Source organism: Phalacrocorax carbo, chromosome 1 (genome assembly GCF_963921805.1).
Source record: "Phalacrocorax carbo chromosome 1, bPhaCar2.1, whole genome shotgun sequence".
Lineage (NCBI taxonomy): Eukaryota > Metazoa > Chordata > Aves > Suliformes > Phalacrocoracidae > Phalacrocorax > Phalacrocorax carbo.
The window spans coordinates 167727155-167742818 of NC_087513.1; the positions used below are offsets into that span (position 1 = coordinate 167727155).

Below are 15664 nucleotides of genomic sequence, written 5' to 3' on the forward strand. Positions count from 1 at the left end.
GTTAGTGGTGCAATCCATTCATCCCATATGACTCCTACATTCCTGACTGTATAGTGATCTTGTTTCAAATAGAGAAAATCGTAGCACCTTTTCCCAGAATGCCTTATAGTCTAATGGTTAAGACATTTCCTGGAGTTGAGAGTTGAATTTTCCTCAGGTTCTGGAGAAAAACAGAACCCCGGCTCCACGTTTCTGAGCACAGGATCCTAGCAGCTTTCTGTTATTTAACTAATGGATACCAACACTGGCTACCTTTGATAAATGTCCACGTTCAGTTCAGTGCCTACTGATAGACACTCGTCAATATCTAATATTTTCTCTGGCTAGCCCTGGGCAGTGCTTCATTGAGCACACAGACTTTTTGGTCTATCCTTTGGATTAGTCTAACTTAATGGACTATCAAGGGAACCCAGGTGCATGCAGCTTACAAAGTGTCATGCATCTCATGTGCTCAAATGCTAAGTCAAGGCTAGTTATCCTTTTAAGCAAAAGATAAAATCAGTGTTTCCAAACAAAAAATAATTCCATCTTAAAATCAGTACCCAGAATAATTGAAAGAAGAACTTTCCCTTTTTAGCTGTCTGAAATTAATGGATCTGAATTTTATGGTTTTGGTGGTTTGGGTTATTTTGGGGGAATTATAATGTCTAACTTACATGATCCAAATCTAGAGTCAAAGTATAGAAACCATAACATTCTCAGACATTAAACAAAAAATAATAAGAAGGTAATAATGATAAGCAAGATCAGTATCATTTCAGTTACACGAGATACACTGATTTACTTTCAGTTTAAATGAAACAGAGTAACAAAGCAATATGGGAGGGAGATGGTGTAAGTAGCTGCTTGTTCATAACCTCAGGTCAATCTAGTGAAAGTTGTAAGACAAAACCTTTACAATTTCTGCAGTTTGCAGAATGTTCAGTATCCATTTGCCTGTGCTCAGATTTTTCTTGTTGTTAGTTTAGGCTTATAAACTGCAATATTATTAGAGTCCCATTTACTATATTTAAATACATTTCTCATGCATGAATTCAGGTAAAACTGGCTTCTGTTTGCTTAGTTGCTACTTTGTGGCTAAATTCTGAATCTGTGATGTCTTGTCTCTTGTTTATTTACTGTATCAGTCACGTCCTCATTTTATGTTGTCTCACAACTTTTACGGTATTAATCAACAGTAATCAGGGGCCTGATCAAATCTGCATCTCTGTTTCAAAATGATTGTGGTTGTTCATTAAAGAAGAGGGATAAAAAAGAGAAAGAATCCAGTGTGTGGTTTTTCTCATTTAAGCAAAATCAACTTTCAACAGACAAAATTGTTTTACTTTGGCTTTATTCTGGCACAGAGAGATAGAAATTTTCTTACAAACAACTAATAATGGTTGTTTATGCATTAAATAGATATTTTATTTAGACTGATAAGTCTGAAGAATTGTTTCATTGCAGATTTATACACATGAAATAGAATAAAACTTTCATTTCAGGTAGCAACATTGTTTATAATTACTTTTGACCAAAAAGAAAATATTTCTTACAGTCTTGACTCTGTTATAAGATCATATACAATATTTGTCCCTACTTACTGACAAATAAATCACATAGGTACAAGAAATAAAAGACGGATCTTGTGCTGTATTGCATAAGTTTTACCTTTAGGCTTTTTACATTGGATTACACAATATGGTTTATTTACATTTTATTTTCTTTTTTGTTAAAAAAAAAACCAACAAACTTTACATGCAGATAAACTTGAGAACAGGGAAAAAGGAGGTCGTTTGCTTTTTACGCTTATAGTTAAAAGAGGTTATTTTATATATGTGTGTGTGTATATAAAAAGCATATTTTGATTTAGACTTTTTTTTTAATGCCTTTGTTGCAAACCAATATACTTGTTATAGATATTCCTGCAATCTTTTTATGAAGTCATTGCAAAACCTTCAAGCACATGAAGTAGTAGTTTCCCCACAACAAATGCCCTGCCATTTTCATTTTCCTACCATTATTACTTTGAAAGGTATGTAATTTTTTGTGCTGTTGTGGAGCCTTCATTGGTACAAGGAACAATAGATTGCAACTCTTCTGGTCTTTTCCATTTAACAGACAGAATTTTCCCCTCATAGTTAGATGGTTCTGTTCATTCTATCTCTTCTGAAGACTGACATTTTTGTTTTATTCCAAACACTGACAACTTCTTAACTGAAAGAAAAGAATCCTGTAAAGCGGTTTTCTGAGCCAATTACAGTCTTGCAAGTAAACCCCAATGGGAGAACACCTCCTTTACCAATATGTGACCTGTTATTGCTCATATTGGAAAAGTTTCTGTCCATTGTGGAGGGTGGGGAGAAAAAGGAAAAAAAAATATTTAGAAAACTACTAGATATTTACTTGTTTTTCTGGTCGTGATGAAGGAGGGCCCAGGAAAATGCATTTGTAACAGTGACCTTTGATGATTTTTCTTTGAGTTTTGAAGTAATTATTCTCTTTGCTCTTCATGGCTGGTCTGCATATGGAGTGAGATTAATTCTCAGATTTATCTCATATGATTTTGCGTCCATCACTGTCCTCTTTCCAATCTTATAGTGGATTTTTTATTCCCTTAAGTCCTACTGGAGGTACTTCTTGATTTACATATATGCTTCTAAATTTGCTCCAGCATTAGCTTATTTTCTTTGCACATGAGCAAGCAGCAGTCTTTTGCTAAAGTTAATTTTGCTTCATAGGATTTTAAAGGAGACTTCCATGGCAATAGTTTTCTTCCCCCTGTAGCAGACGACTTTCTTTTTTATTATTACTGCAGCAATATCTCTGGCATATTAGACAAGAAGAGATTAACAGACTACTACTGTAGTTATTCATGAAGAAAAACAAAGTTATAATAATTTTTTTTATTATTAGCTTTGTAGTTTTACTAATTTCTGGGTACAAGAGGTAAGTGAAAGTAATAAAGTTCACTCTGTTAAAAACAAACAGAGTAAGACTGAACGTAAAATAAGCAAAAGGAAAATTCTGTACTGTTGCTTCACAAGCAAGCTTGATGTTTCAGTATTGTGGAGATTTGTGTGTGACTGAAGAAGCAATTGAAAGACAATCCAACATTAGTATATTTATCAAAATCCCAACTTTTTTATTTTTTATAAATTTTATTTCAGCCTGAATTTTTCTCCCCAGAAACAATATGGGAAAAAAATCTTGCAAGTTCTGGATATTCTAAAACATACCTCAATATCTTTTACTCCTTTGGAGACGACAGCCCCTATTCGCCAGTAAAGAGAGCTTTGGTAGCCTCGACAGTTCTGCATCCATGCAGTAGAAACTTTTCTCTGGGAAAAGAAAGTAAACAAAGAAAAACAGAGATACCTGTTGACTTGTGCAACATCTTGCCGTTGCAATCTTTAGTAGAAAGCTATACCCTCTGGAGTGGCAGGATAATCTAGGATACTTGAAATGGCACTGAAATTGTATGTAATTTGATTAAGTTATTAATGTATATGTACATGTGTATATATATGCATGTGTATATGTTTGTATATACATTCACATGCATGGACAGACTCTCAGAATATCCTAATAATATTGTGTGGTTAAGCAGGAACACCTTAAAAAAGACAGGATTAAATAATTTAAAAGAATGTCCATGTCAGTATATGTTCCTGTATGTGTGCAGAAATATGGAAAGGAAAACAAATAATATGTGAAGAAAAAAGATTTCAAAAACCCACTGTAGCTCAAATTTACATGAGGGATTATTCTTATTGTCCTCTTTATTTTCCCCCTTTTTCTTCTGCTGCATTTGAACTCATTTAGTACATAATTTCTTTGGTATATTATCCATGTTTCTGCAAAGTACTAATCATACCTGTGGGTAATATAAAACTAATAAATAACAGCCCTCATAGATTCGAACAGAAAGCAATCTTACTGCTGAGTATGAAATTTTCAAAGGAATGTGGATACAAGACAGCTATCACTATAGAAATACTGCAATCCTTTGTCACATTCAGGAAGGACATTAGGGCCTAAGCTTGTGTAAAAGAAAAGGCCCAGAAATCCTTTTGGAGACTTGTAGACTGATGATATGATTTTAAAATGCTCAGTGTGTCAAACATATCGATCCAAACATCCTAAACAACTATTACATCCTTTGCAAATAACACAAAGACCTTGGCAAAATGTATTGACTGACCTCTTTTACTTTGAAGTCACAGACTATTTCCTTATGGTGCATGGGCTTGTTATTTATTTTTTTCATGTAAGACATATTGACAACAAACATTAACCCATCAGGAACAGGCCAGTGATACTGAAGTAGGAATGAAACACAAATCTTTGCTCCATCAGTCTGTGAGCTCTGTGTGTGTTTATGTGTATGCATTTATCTTTCTGTCTGTAACTATGTATTCTCACTTTTGAAATGCATTTTAACAATATTAGCAACTTAATCAGATTAGCTTGACTTGTGCTATGCATTCTGTTCTCAGGTTCTGGCAAACACATCTGCCACAGCTGAGACACATCTCTTGGCTTTACCTGAGACCTTTGTGATGACAATAGGTCTCCCTGGTTTCTGCCCAACTGATCTGCCTAAGCTGTAAAAGTGGTCCTCTGGGTTCCCCTGATAGCCACTACAAGTAGGTGAAGTCCTTTAAGAGAGCATTTATCTAACCAAATTAGACTCCAGGGGTTGATCTCTATTCTGTCTCCTTCCAGGAGCGTTATTAAAACTTCCCACTTGCAATTTATCAATAAAAATGGCACCAATATCTCAAACTTCTAAATACTGTGATGGCATTACCAGGATGCTACCTTTAAAGGGTGTGTTTACCTCTACCTGTACCTCAAGTGTACACCTAAAGTGTGTACACTTTAAAGTGTACTTTAAAGTCACTAGGCATTAAAATGCTGACCATGGTATCTGCTGAGCTTTGCTTTTGTAGGAATCTAGACACAACGGAGCCATGCATCTAGATTCCTACATACATAGCTTTAACCAGTCTACCATTAATTTCTTACAAAGTCAAGAACAAAATATATTCATTTGGCACTTTATATTTGCTAAGTTTCTTTTGGCTGAAACAATCATCTCTAGGGCTTTTATAATTATTTTTGCACAACGAACAAACCCACTAGACTGCTTTAAAGCCTCCATGGATTTTTCTGGAGATTGTAGATTCTTACTAGAAATTGCCTTGCCCTAGCTAGCTTATGATCTTATTATACCAACATTTATAGAAAATTTCTCTCTAGTATCACCATTTTTGTCAAAGCCATTGTTTATTGGTAGCATGTTGTTTACATTTGAACTGTATGGTGCTGGTAGTACTATAAAGTGCTTCGTTTAGGCCTCTTCCTATGCCATAAATGCTTACACAGATTAAATTGCTGCTTGACAAAATCACTTGGTTTTTAAACTAAGAGAACAGGCACAAATTCTGCAAAAAATTTAACTAAATGCTTTGCTTCTTATTCAAGTTAAAAATAAAATGCAAAAACTTAACTCCCTTTCTGTACTGGCAAAATGAGGAAGGAGATTATTTTGAAAAACAGATTTGATAGTGAAATGCCATTAACAATAAAACACCATTAGTAGTAATATCTTTCCCCTGTGTTAAACTTCAGTTTAATTCTGAAGTTATGGAATCCTTCTTCAAGCTAGTGTATCAATGTTAACCACATCAAAGCTGCAGAGGGTTTTTTTATCTTCTTTCTCCTTCAATTATCTCCTTTCTCCTGATTTCAAAACAGGTTTGTATAAGCAGGACTTTTTAAATTATTTATTTTCATTTTTGATAGCTACTCACATTGTTTAATGTTACACCGACAGCACTGAGAGTACTACACACTTCTAGTGGACAAAACAAGTGAAAAATGACCAGAATGACAGACACATACAGCACTTGAGTGAATAGTTTCTCTTTGTCGTCTTGTGCTGTAAAAGATATGTTTCCATTAAAAAAAAAATTGCTGCATATTAAGACTACAAAGACATTCTTCTGCTTTGTGACAGTAGGGTGCAGCCAAGGTATTACTGTCTACAATTCACTTCATGTAAGAGTGTGACGATTCTTTTACATTAGCAGATACATTTGGAAAAATGTTGAAGGCGAGTCCCTTAAGGGAGGTTATAGATGTAGTAGTTGTAAGTTGCATCTTTTTGAGAGGGTTGTGGTTGATTTTCTGTTATTGCTGGGTGATTACATTGCGACACAAGTGATAAGAACAGGGTAGAGGATCAAACCAAAGGTCACCAGTATACAAGTCACACAGCAGTAGCCATAGAGAGACCCTTAGGGAAAAGTAAGAACAGCAAAAACATATTTGATATTCCCACCTAATATTCTTCCATTTTCCTGTCTTTTTCAGCTAAAAGGATTTCTTGAGCTGGATTTTGTTTGCACATTTTGTCCCCTCACTGTTGGTGGCTGGTTTAGTTCAAGATGGTCTTTTTGAGCCTGTGTAATTTTTTGCATCCACAAGGAATTCTTCTCAAGGAATTCACAGGTTTACTGTCTACTGACTGAAGAATAAATTCTTTTTATGCATTCAAATGACACCATACCTTCTTAAAGATTTGTAAATATTTCTTTCTGATGGGTTTATTTGGTATACCAATATATGCCATTTTGCTTCCTGACATCATGGAACCATTTCTGAGAAAACTTACTGCAGCTTAGAATGAATAGTGTGCTTATTAACTGGTACACCTCAGTGATAGCCTTTGTCACTACTGCTGCAGGATCTGTGTTGGTTTCAGGATACAATTTAAGTGTATATTTTGGAATTTTTGCTCATTGTGTGGAGAATATTTCTATTTTAGTTTTTATTTATTCATGGGCTGTGCATTTTTTGTCAGGTTCCAGAGAACATTTAAAACCTTCAATATGATCATCAGCTGCTACCAGAGTGGTTATGTTTTATCTTCTGGGATACTCTCACAGCTTTGGCTGGCAGAGGTACTCAGAATACATCCTCCTATACATTCTGAGTCACAGAAAATTTTCTCACATGTGGCTCAGTAGAGCTTTTAAATTAAAGTCAGTAAGCTGCCAGTAAAGTGTACTCCATAAGAAAACCTCAGTTCTGAAACAGATTGGAAAAATTATCTTTAGTGATCTTTAGAAGAAGTTATCTTTAGAAGGTTATCTTTAGAAGATAACCTATTACTATAGGTTGCCATTCAGGTTGAGCTTTGATAAGAATTGGTCTTTGGAGCCAGCACTAAAAATTCTGTTGTTATTTGTTAACAATATTCTGTTGTTCTAGGTTAACTTCCATTAATTGCTTTTTGTGTTGAATTTTACCTTATTAAAATAATACATTTCTGGGGAACTTCAAGATCTACAGTCCAGATCCACACTGGATTTTAGGCATCTAATTCTTATTATTTTTAACAGAATGCAGGTTTCTCAATCTGACTATCTATGTTATGCTAAAGTACTTGGTAAAATCACCAATGTCTTGCTTTTGAAGGATTGAGCTTTTGTTTTGATGGAGAAAAATATGTACCAATATTATTTGTGATTTCAATACTTTAAGTGCAGGTTGTTACGATTTCAGTTTAATGGACATCATTAGCTATGGTAAAAAAGATTTTATGTTAGTCATCAAGATGCTTTAGGAAGTTTTAAAGGGATGAACTGTAAAATGTGAGTATCTCTTAGCCTTGGATTATACTTCTTGATTAAGCTATTAATATCTGCTGATCGTTTTGATGTAAAAGCAATACCATCACTTCAGGTGCATGAAAAGTCAAAAACTGGTCCTTAGCTCCTCTAATAGGCAAAAGGTATAATAAAGGATTCTAACTGATGGCAATTGTGTTTGAATCTTAAAACTTCTATAATTTCTATACTGATGAAAAATATTGTTGCTTCTTCCTTTACTTGTGGGTCTATTTCCCCTAGCTGCTGTTAATTATAACATTTGTGTTCCTCTGCAACAGTGGCTTTCAGCCTCCCTCAGTCTACAGACCTCTACAGAATTTTGCCTGGGCCCTCAATGAAAAAGTTAATCCTACCGACAGTTGGATTAGTGAACTGGTTTTCTTACTTGTCTTTCACAGACTTCTTTTATATACTTCATAAGCCCTTACAGGTACATGTATCACTTTTTAAAAGCACTATTAATATTGTCCATAATCAGCTGAACCAAGCAATTCAGTCCCATTCATTTTCAAAATTTCAGTCGCTCTTTCCATGTCTAGGGACATAAAATGCAATTTAATCCATTTTTCTGAGTCACAGCTTAGGATATGGGCGTGATTTCACCGTCTGCACCTCCTATTTATTAACTATTTACATAAACATCTCCCATCACCATCTAGGCTTTAGGAATACTAGCATTCTGGTTTAATTTCTCATAGGTTAATAAAGCAGTAAAGCAAAAAAATAGTCCTGGCAAAGAAGTACCTTAACCACAAAAATGTCTCTATATTAAGCAAGAGCTAAAGGTATCTGAAAATAGCTACACATCCCAAGATATTATTTTCCACTATGTGATACCTTTAACAATGTATGTTCTGTGTGAGTGGGCCAGTGCAAGTGTCGCCTCTACACAAGTGACACAAGCTCTGCAGTGCTCCCTGCTTTTCATTGCCCAATGTTTTCAGGCCTCCATGGAGATTGTATCGAAACTGCCAAGGTCCCTCAGAAGTAGGGCGTCTGAAATGGCACACGATCAGGCAATTAAGTCATGACACCAGTTTAGGCACAAAATGTTGGATGCAAACCATTAGCAGCAGATAACAGGGACACTGACTAACATGTTTGAGCAGGAGGATCATCAGAACCATGTCGGTGTCCAGGGGGCTGGAAACATAATGATGAGAAAATGTGATGTTCCTTTGATCATTTGTGCAGTTTCCTGGACAAGTAAAATCCTTCATTTCTATTTTATTATGTTGTATTTTATTGTCTTCTGTTATATAGTCTATCATTTTACTTTATTCTCTACTTTCTATCTTTTCTTTCATTCTTACATTCACTGCCAAATGATAATTTACCTTCAGAGAAAATAGAAGGAAACAGTTTCTTATAAAACCAATAAAATTTTGAATTGTTTGGCAAGGTTTGGTTTGGAGGCAGTACTTTATTATTAAAAAGAAGGAAAAAAAGGAAAATAAAAAACTTAAATCAATGCACAGAAAATATCTTAAACAAGAACACAGGTTTCAGAAATGTCAAGGATCTAAATCCAAAACTGCAATCTGAAATACCCATACTCATGTGCCATATAATTTTATGTTCTGCTAACTTCTATATAATAGTCTTTGGGATGAGCAGGAAACAGATATTTCAGTATATTTCAGTAGTCTGGAAGTAGAAGTCTTGGCATTCAGCTACCATGTCAAAGAAGTTCTCTCTTTTTTTAATCCCATCTCCATTTCATGAAAAAAATATCTGAACCATTCTCGGAGTAGAGAAAAGAACTCAGATTTTACATAGTACAATATATGTGTACGTTGTAGGGCTATGAACCTTTCAATATGACAGATGCATTCTGTTTTCTAATCTTTTATGCAGAATGTAGAACAGACCACTGGATCACCAACAGTCTGCATAGTTGTCCTAATATATCTAAAAAGACTGAGCTCATATTAGTATTTTTCTACTCCCTACTAAAAGATCTTATCCATCCAAATAAGTAAATAAATAAATAAATTAAATAAATATTGTAAGTATAAATATTCCTGAAATGAGTACACTTGTTGTAAAGTTATAGAAGAACTGACTAGGAGAAGATGTTGGAAGATTTCCTTCATTCATCCTTCAAAGATTAGCTTAACCCTTTAAGGTAGATTAATTTATTTATCTTAAACACCCACAATATTACACTGCCTAAAATCTCTTTCAGAAAGGCACCACTCCAAGTAACTCTGTATACATAGTAAAGCTTGTGGATACCTCACTCATGGCTCTGCCTTCAACTTTGGTGGCTGGCTATCTAACCATTAGATGTTGAGTATTGATACCTAAACCTTATTTGGCTCTTTTTCTCCAATGGATAAGAAATGGGTCCCATTCAGATGCATAACTTGTCTTTGGAATGCTGGTAGAATTTCCAGATGTGCTGTCACATGTCCAAGTACAATACTAGAGCAGTAAAAAACTATATAGTACAGTTATTATAACTTATTAATAGGCAAGATGTTTTTTAATTCAGCCAACAGATTATGGTCTAATTTATTCTATTTAATGCTTTTTACATTTTTAAAATAAAAATGACAAGGCAAAAGGAAACACAAACATGTTGTGGAAAAAGTACCAAATTGCTACTCCTACATAACGTTATGATAATTATACGGGGGAAAATTGTTCTGGGATGTGTATTTATCTTTTACTTTTATAGTCAAATACACTTCTTATGCTGTTATGTGCTCAGAAATTCCTTTATTATGTTGCTTAACAGGATCATGAGAGCTCAGTAGTCTAATTGTGAACCATAAGAAACATTTCAGGGATGTTTATCAAAAGTAACTAAAAGGAACGTATTTTTTCATGTCTACATGATCAATAAGAGAAAAGTCCAGGTGAGTGGTAAAAAGCACATTTTTCTTCTGATGATTATTGGATCATCTGATGTCTTTCTACCCAATCTGAAATGTCAGGTGTCAATTTTTGCTGCACAGTTTTCAAGTTTACTGGATATTAACACCGACTGTCACTCCTGTTTCACTGCCAGCAATAAAGTTGTGGACCATATAAGTGTTTGAAATAGTATTACTGTATTTCTAGTCACCTTTTCAAGTGGCTTCTGTAGGTTGAAGAAAAGACACAGTGGGAGGAAGTCCATGCTGTAAATGTTATGTTAATCTAGGCAGGCCGGTAGAAGGTATCAGTATTCAACATTCTGGTACCTTTTAGAAGTGATACAGTGACATATGTTGCAGATATTAAGGAATGGGGAGAAAAAAAGAAAAACAAAAAAAACCCAAACCAAACAGAAAAAACTATCAAACCGAAGCTAAAATACCAAAACCAGAAAAGTGTTATAAAAAAAATTATACAATATATTTGACTAAAAAGTGCATTTGTCAATGTATTCAGCTTAAAACTTAGAAAGACATGAAATAAAAACCAGCTCAGACAGTGGACAGCAGAGCCAGATGCAAGTGAAGAAAATCTGTACAAATGCCTGTAGAACTCACCATGCAGCACAGATGCAGTTGCTGGAAGAAAATCTTCCAGAAGTGGACATGCAAATCCTGTGATGGCTAAGTGAAAAAAGCAGGCAAGGTGAAACAAACAAGCGAACAACAACAAACAGAACAGGATGTTCCCTGACAACATCCTCCCGAGGGTGTTGAGAGGAATGGCTGACATCATCGCAAGGCCACTCTCCATAATCTTCGAGAAGTCATGGAGAACGGGGGATGTCCCAGAGGACTGGAGGAAGGCAAGTGTTACCCCTATCTACAAGAAGGGCTCGAGGGAGGATCCGGGTAACTATAGGCCCATCAGCCTTACTTCAGTCCCTGGGAAAGTCATGGAACGAATCCTCCTGGGGGCCATCACAAGTCAAATGAAGCACATGATTGGGAAAAGCCAACACGGCTTCATTAAAGGCAGATCGTGCTTGACAAACCTGGTGGCCTTCTATGACAAAGTGACTTGCCTGGTTGGCATGGGGCAGGCAGTGGACATTGTTTACCTGGAGTTCTCCAAGGCCTTTGATACAGTCCCCCACAGCCTCCTCCTCGACAAATTAATGCATCATGGCCTAGACAAGTGGTCTGTGCAGTGGGTGGGGAACTGGCTGACAGGCTGCACCCAAAGGGTGGTGGTAAATAGCTCCTTTTCAAAGTGACAACCTGTCACTAGTGGAGTTCCCCAGGGATCGATATTGGGCCCAATGTTATTCAATATCTTTGTCAGTGACCTGGATAATGGCATCAAGTGTAGCCTGATGAAGTTTGCAGATGACACCAAGTTGAGTGGGGAAGTAGACACTGCAGAAGGGAGAGGTGCTCTGCAGGGAGATCTGGATAGGCTGGAAGAGTGGGCCAGCAAGAACCTTATGAAGTTCAACAAGGATAAATGTAAGATCATGCACCAGGGAAAACATAATCCGTGAGTGCAGCACAGACTGGGATCCACCTGGCTGGAGAGCAGCTCTGTGGAAAGGGACCTGGGGGTCCTGGTGGGCAGGAAGCTCAACATGAGTGAACAGTGTGCTGCTGCAGCCAAGAAGGCCAACAGGATGCTGGGTTGCATCAAAAAGGGCATCGCCAGCAGAGATAAAGAAGTCATCATCCCACTCTACTCAGCGCTTGTCAGGCCACACCTGGCATACTGGGTACAGTTCTGGTCCCCGCTATAGAAAAAGGATGTGGACAGGCTGGAAGGGGTCCAGAGAAGGGCCACCAAGATGATCAGTGGACTGGGAAGCCTGCCATATGAGGATAGGCTGGGAGAGCTGGGTTTGTTCAGCCTTGAGAAAAGGAGGCTCAGAGGGGATCTCATCACTACGTACCAGTGCTTAAGGGGTAGCTGCAGAGAAGATGGAGACTCCCTTTTTACAAGGAGTCCCATGGAGAGGACAAGGGGGAATGGACACAAGTTGCTCTTGGGGATTTCCGACTGGACACGCGAGAGAAATTTTTCACAGTGAGGACAGTCAACCATTGGAATAATCTCCCCAGGGAAGTGGCAGACTCAGCCACGTTGGACACCTTTAAGAGTCGTCTGGACAGGGTGCTGGGCCATCTTGTCTAGACTGTGCTCTTCCCAGAAAGGTTGGACTAGATGATCCCTGAGATCCCTTCCAACCTGTGATTCTGTGATTCTGTGATTCTGTGTTTGTGCTTCTTTTTAAATATATATGGCAGTGAAGTTGTCAACCCGTAGTCTACCTTCTACTTGTGGCCCTTGAAGTCAATCATGTTAAACCAAAAAAAGTTAATAGAATCATAGAATCATAGAATCACAGAATTATTAAGGTTGGAAAAGACCCCTAGGATCATCAAGTCCAACTGTCAACACAACACTACCATGCCTCCTAAACCATACTCTGAAGTGCAACATCTACGCATTTTTCGAACACCTCCAGGGATGGTCACTCCACCACCTCTCTGGGCAGCCTGTTCCAATGCCTGACCACTCTTTCAGTAAAGAAATTTTTCCTAGTATCCAATCCAAACCACCCCTGACACAACTTGAGGCCATTTCCTCTCATCCTCTCACTAGTAACTTGGGAGAAGAGACCAACACCCACCTCACTACAACCTCCTTTCAGGTAGTTGTAGAGATCGATAAGGTCTCCCCTCAGCCTCCTCCAGGCCAATCAACCCCAGTTCCCTCAAATTCTCCATATAAGACCTGCTCTCTAAACCCTTCACAAGCTTCGTTGCCCTTCTCTGGAAACACCGCAGCAAGTCAATGTCCTTCTCGCAGTGAGAGGCCCAAAACTGAACACAATATTCAAGGTGTGGCCTCACCAGTCCTCCAGGTAGACAACATCCACAGCCTTTCCCTCATCCACTGGTCATAGAAGGAGATCAAGTTGGTCAGGCAGGACCTGCCTTTCATGAAGCCATGCTGGCTGGGCCGGATCCCCTGGTTGTCCTGCACTTGCTTGGTGAGCTCACACAGAATGTGCCTAATTTGAGCACATTCATTGAGAATTATTAAGTTTTCTTTGCAGCCTTTAAGGAAATATTTTATTCTATCCAGCTGTTCAGAAATGAGATTGGGGGCGGGTGGGGGCGGAGTAAGGGAGTTGAAAACATTGAAATGTTTTTCAATGGCTCTGTTGGATTTCCAGAAGTACCCATGTTGTAATGGGAGTTATGAGAGTTTTCTCTTATTGCAGCACTGCTGGCAAGCTACACTGGGGGTGGGTGGGGAAGGAAAAAAAAGTTATTCTAGTTTTTCTAGTAATTTTTTACATGACAGACTGTAGAAACCACAGCTCAGCCCGGGGAAAGGACTAATAAAATTTGTCCTCTTTCTCCGCAGAGTCACTGAAGGCAGACTAGGAGAGAAAAGAAAGAAAACCACCAGTCACCACTCGTGTTTTTTGTCCCAAATTAGAAGGATGAAGAAAAAGAATTCTAACCTCTTCTTTCAAGGATTAGATTACATTCTTCACATACTGGATGCTCCTCTTTCTTCCGGATGCCCCTCTACACAAGGTAGAAAGATGAAAGGAACCATTTATGCTGATTTAGAACTGTGTGATGATTTTTACTGCCCTTATGCTGTTCAGGCAGCATGTCCAAAGTTACTGTACACAACTCTTGTGACTTTTTAGAAGTCAGAACTAGACCCAGAGACTGACAGAATCTGGGGCCCTCCATTCTGGAGCCTCTTTGCTGCACTTTTGAAGACAATGACTGGTTTTGTGTCCTATATTGGAAACTGATTTCTTAGATGGTGAAATAACAGCGTAGCATGAAGTCTAGAAGGAACAATACCAAAGTTAGCATTTCAGCTATGTAAGCTTCTTGGAAATAGATTTGGATAGAAAATATTCTATCTTTAAACATCTAGCTGTTCAGGGATATCTGAGGATTTAACCTTCCTTTTTTTTTTTTTCTCTTTTTTTAATGATATGCACTTACAGGAAAATACTTATAAAGTCTTTTAATTTTTTCATCTAGGTTTAGTAATACCATAGGCACTAAATATGATGAAAAATTTTGGAGGCTGATCCAGCTGATATTAGATCATTTATTTTAGGTTCTGTCTACTGTTGGGCAAATATGATCCCCAGTGTACCTAAAAGGCCTGTTCCTTATTTCTCAGGCTAGGGAATTTGTTAGATAATCTGTCAATTTTCATGCAAGGGTTTTATTTCAGTAGAAAAATGGCAAGGAGAGAGAATGTTCATTGTTCACTGTTGAACTTTGTGTTACCCATTAATGTCAATGATCTGCCTAGAGAAATGTATTTGCTTTTATCTCCTTTGAAGGCTAAAAAATTTATTGCTAAAACAGTGTATTTTTAAGATTATTATCTTATAAGCTTTCTAAATAACAGAAGATTTGTTACAGAAAGAAAGGTGTGTTGTTATTTTTAACAAGTCTGTATCTCATAATTTCTGTCTGCCTTAATAATAAAATTTCTTTCAAGTTAAAACCGAGGTAATTCAGTGGTCAAGGAATACTACACAGATTCATCAGTCATTCTGACATAGAAGCAATGAGTTCCCAGTCACTGAAACTTGTAAAATATGTAAACTTGAAGAAAAGTCTACAGGTAACAATCAACAACAGAGAGTATTTTATATGCCAATGTCTATATAATTCATTGCCACAGGTAAGTGTTACAGTACTGTAGTTACAAATTTTCTAAAATATTGTCTTAATGGCAATGAAATTTTCCCTCTGCTTTGATTAGAGATATGCTTCTGCCACCAGCTGAACATTTTTTTGCTAACAAGCTGATGTTTCTCTCTTCTGTTTAGAGAATGATCAGAGATGTAAACACTGAGGATAAAACAGTGAGTTTTGTATCCCAGGTCTTCAGCAGAGAGAAGTATCCGCACTAGGAGAGCTTGCTAATGTATTTATTGTTTTAGTCAATGAACGAATGTTCATTTTTTCTGATTCTGCATCAATAGTTTTTAAAATATCTGCCTCAGACATCTTCAGGAAGTTAGTTTTTATTCCATGTTTTTGTAGGTCTCTGATCAACTAGGCCTCTCCTAATTTCTGTTAAAACAATTT

At 37.1% G+C, this 15664-nt stretch overlaps 1 long non-coding RNA gene across 2 annotated transcripts in view; it reads right to left on the reverse strand.

Annotated features, from left to right (window-relative positions):
• Window positions 1–1334: 1334 nt before the first annotated feature.
• Window positions 1335–15664, reverse strand: part of LOC135311490 (uncharacterized) — a 36926-nt gene continuing 22596 nt past the window's right edge. Inside the window, exons 3-8 of one of the 2 annotated variants that reach the window (XR_010371109.1) lie at window positions 14053–14119; window positions 13883–13968; window positions 11144–11209; window positions 10735–10852; window positions 3219–3320; window positions 1335–2805 (exon numbers count right to left, since the gene is read on the reverse strand). This is a non-coding gene — a long non-coding RNA (uncharacterized LOC135311490). Of the gene's footprint in view, window positions 2806–3218; window positions 3321–10734; window positions 11210–13882; window positions 13969–14052; window positions 14120–15664 lie in introns of both variants that reach the window. The other variant, XR_010371108.1, reaches the window with a different exon arrangement.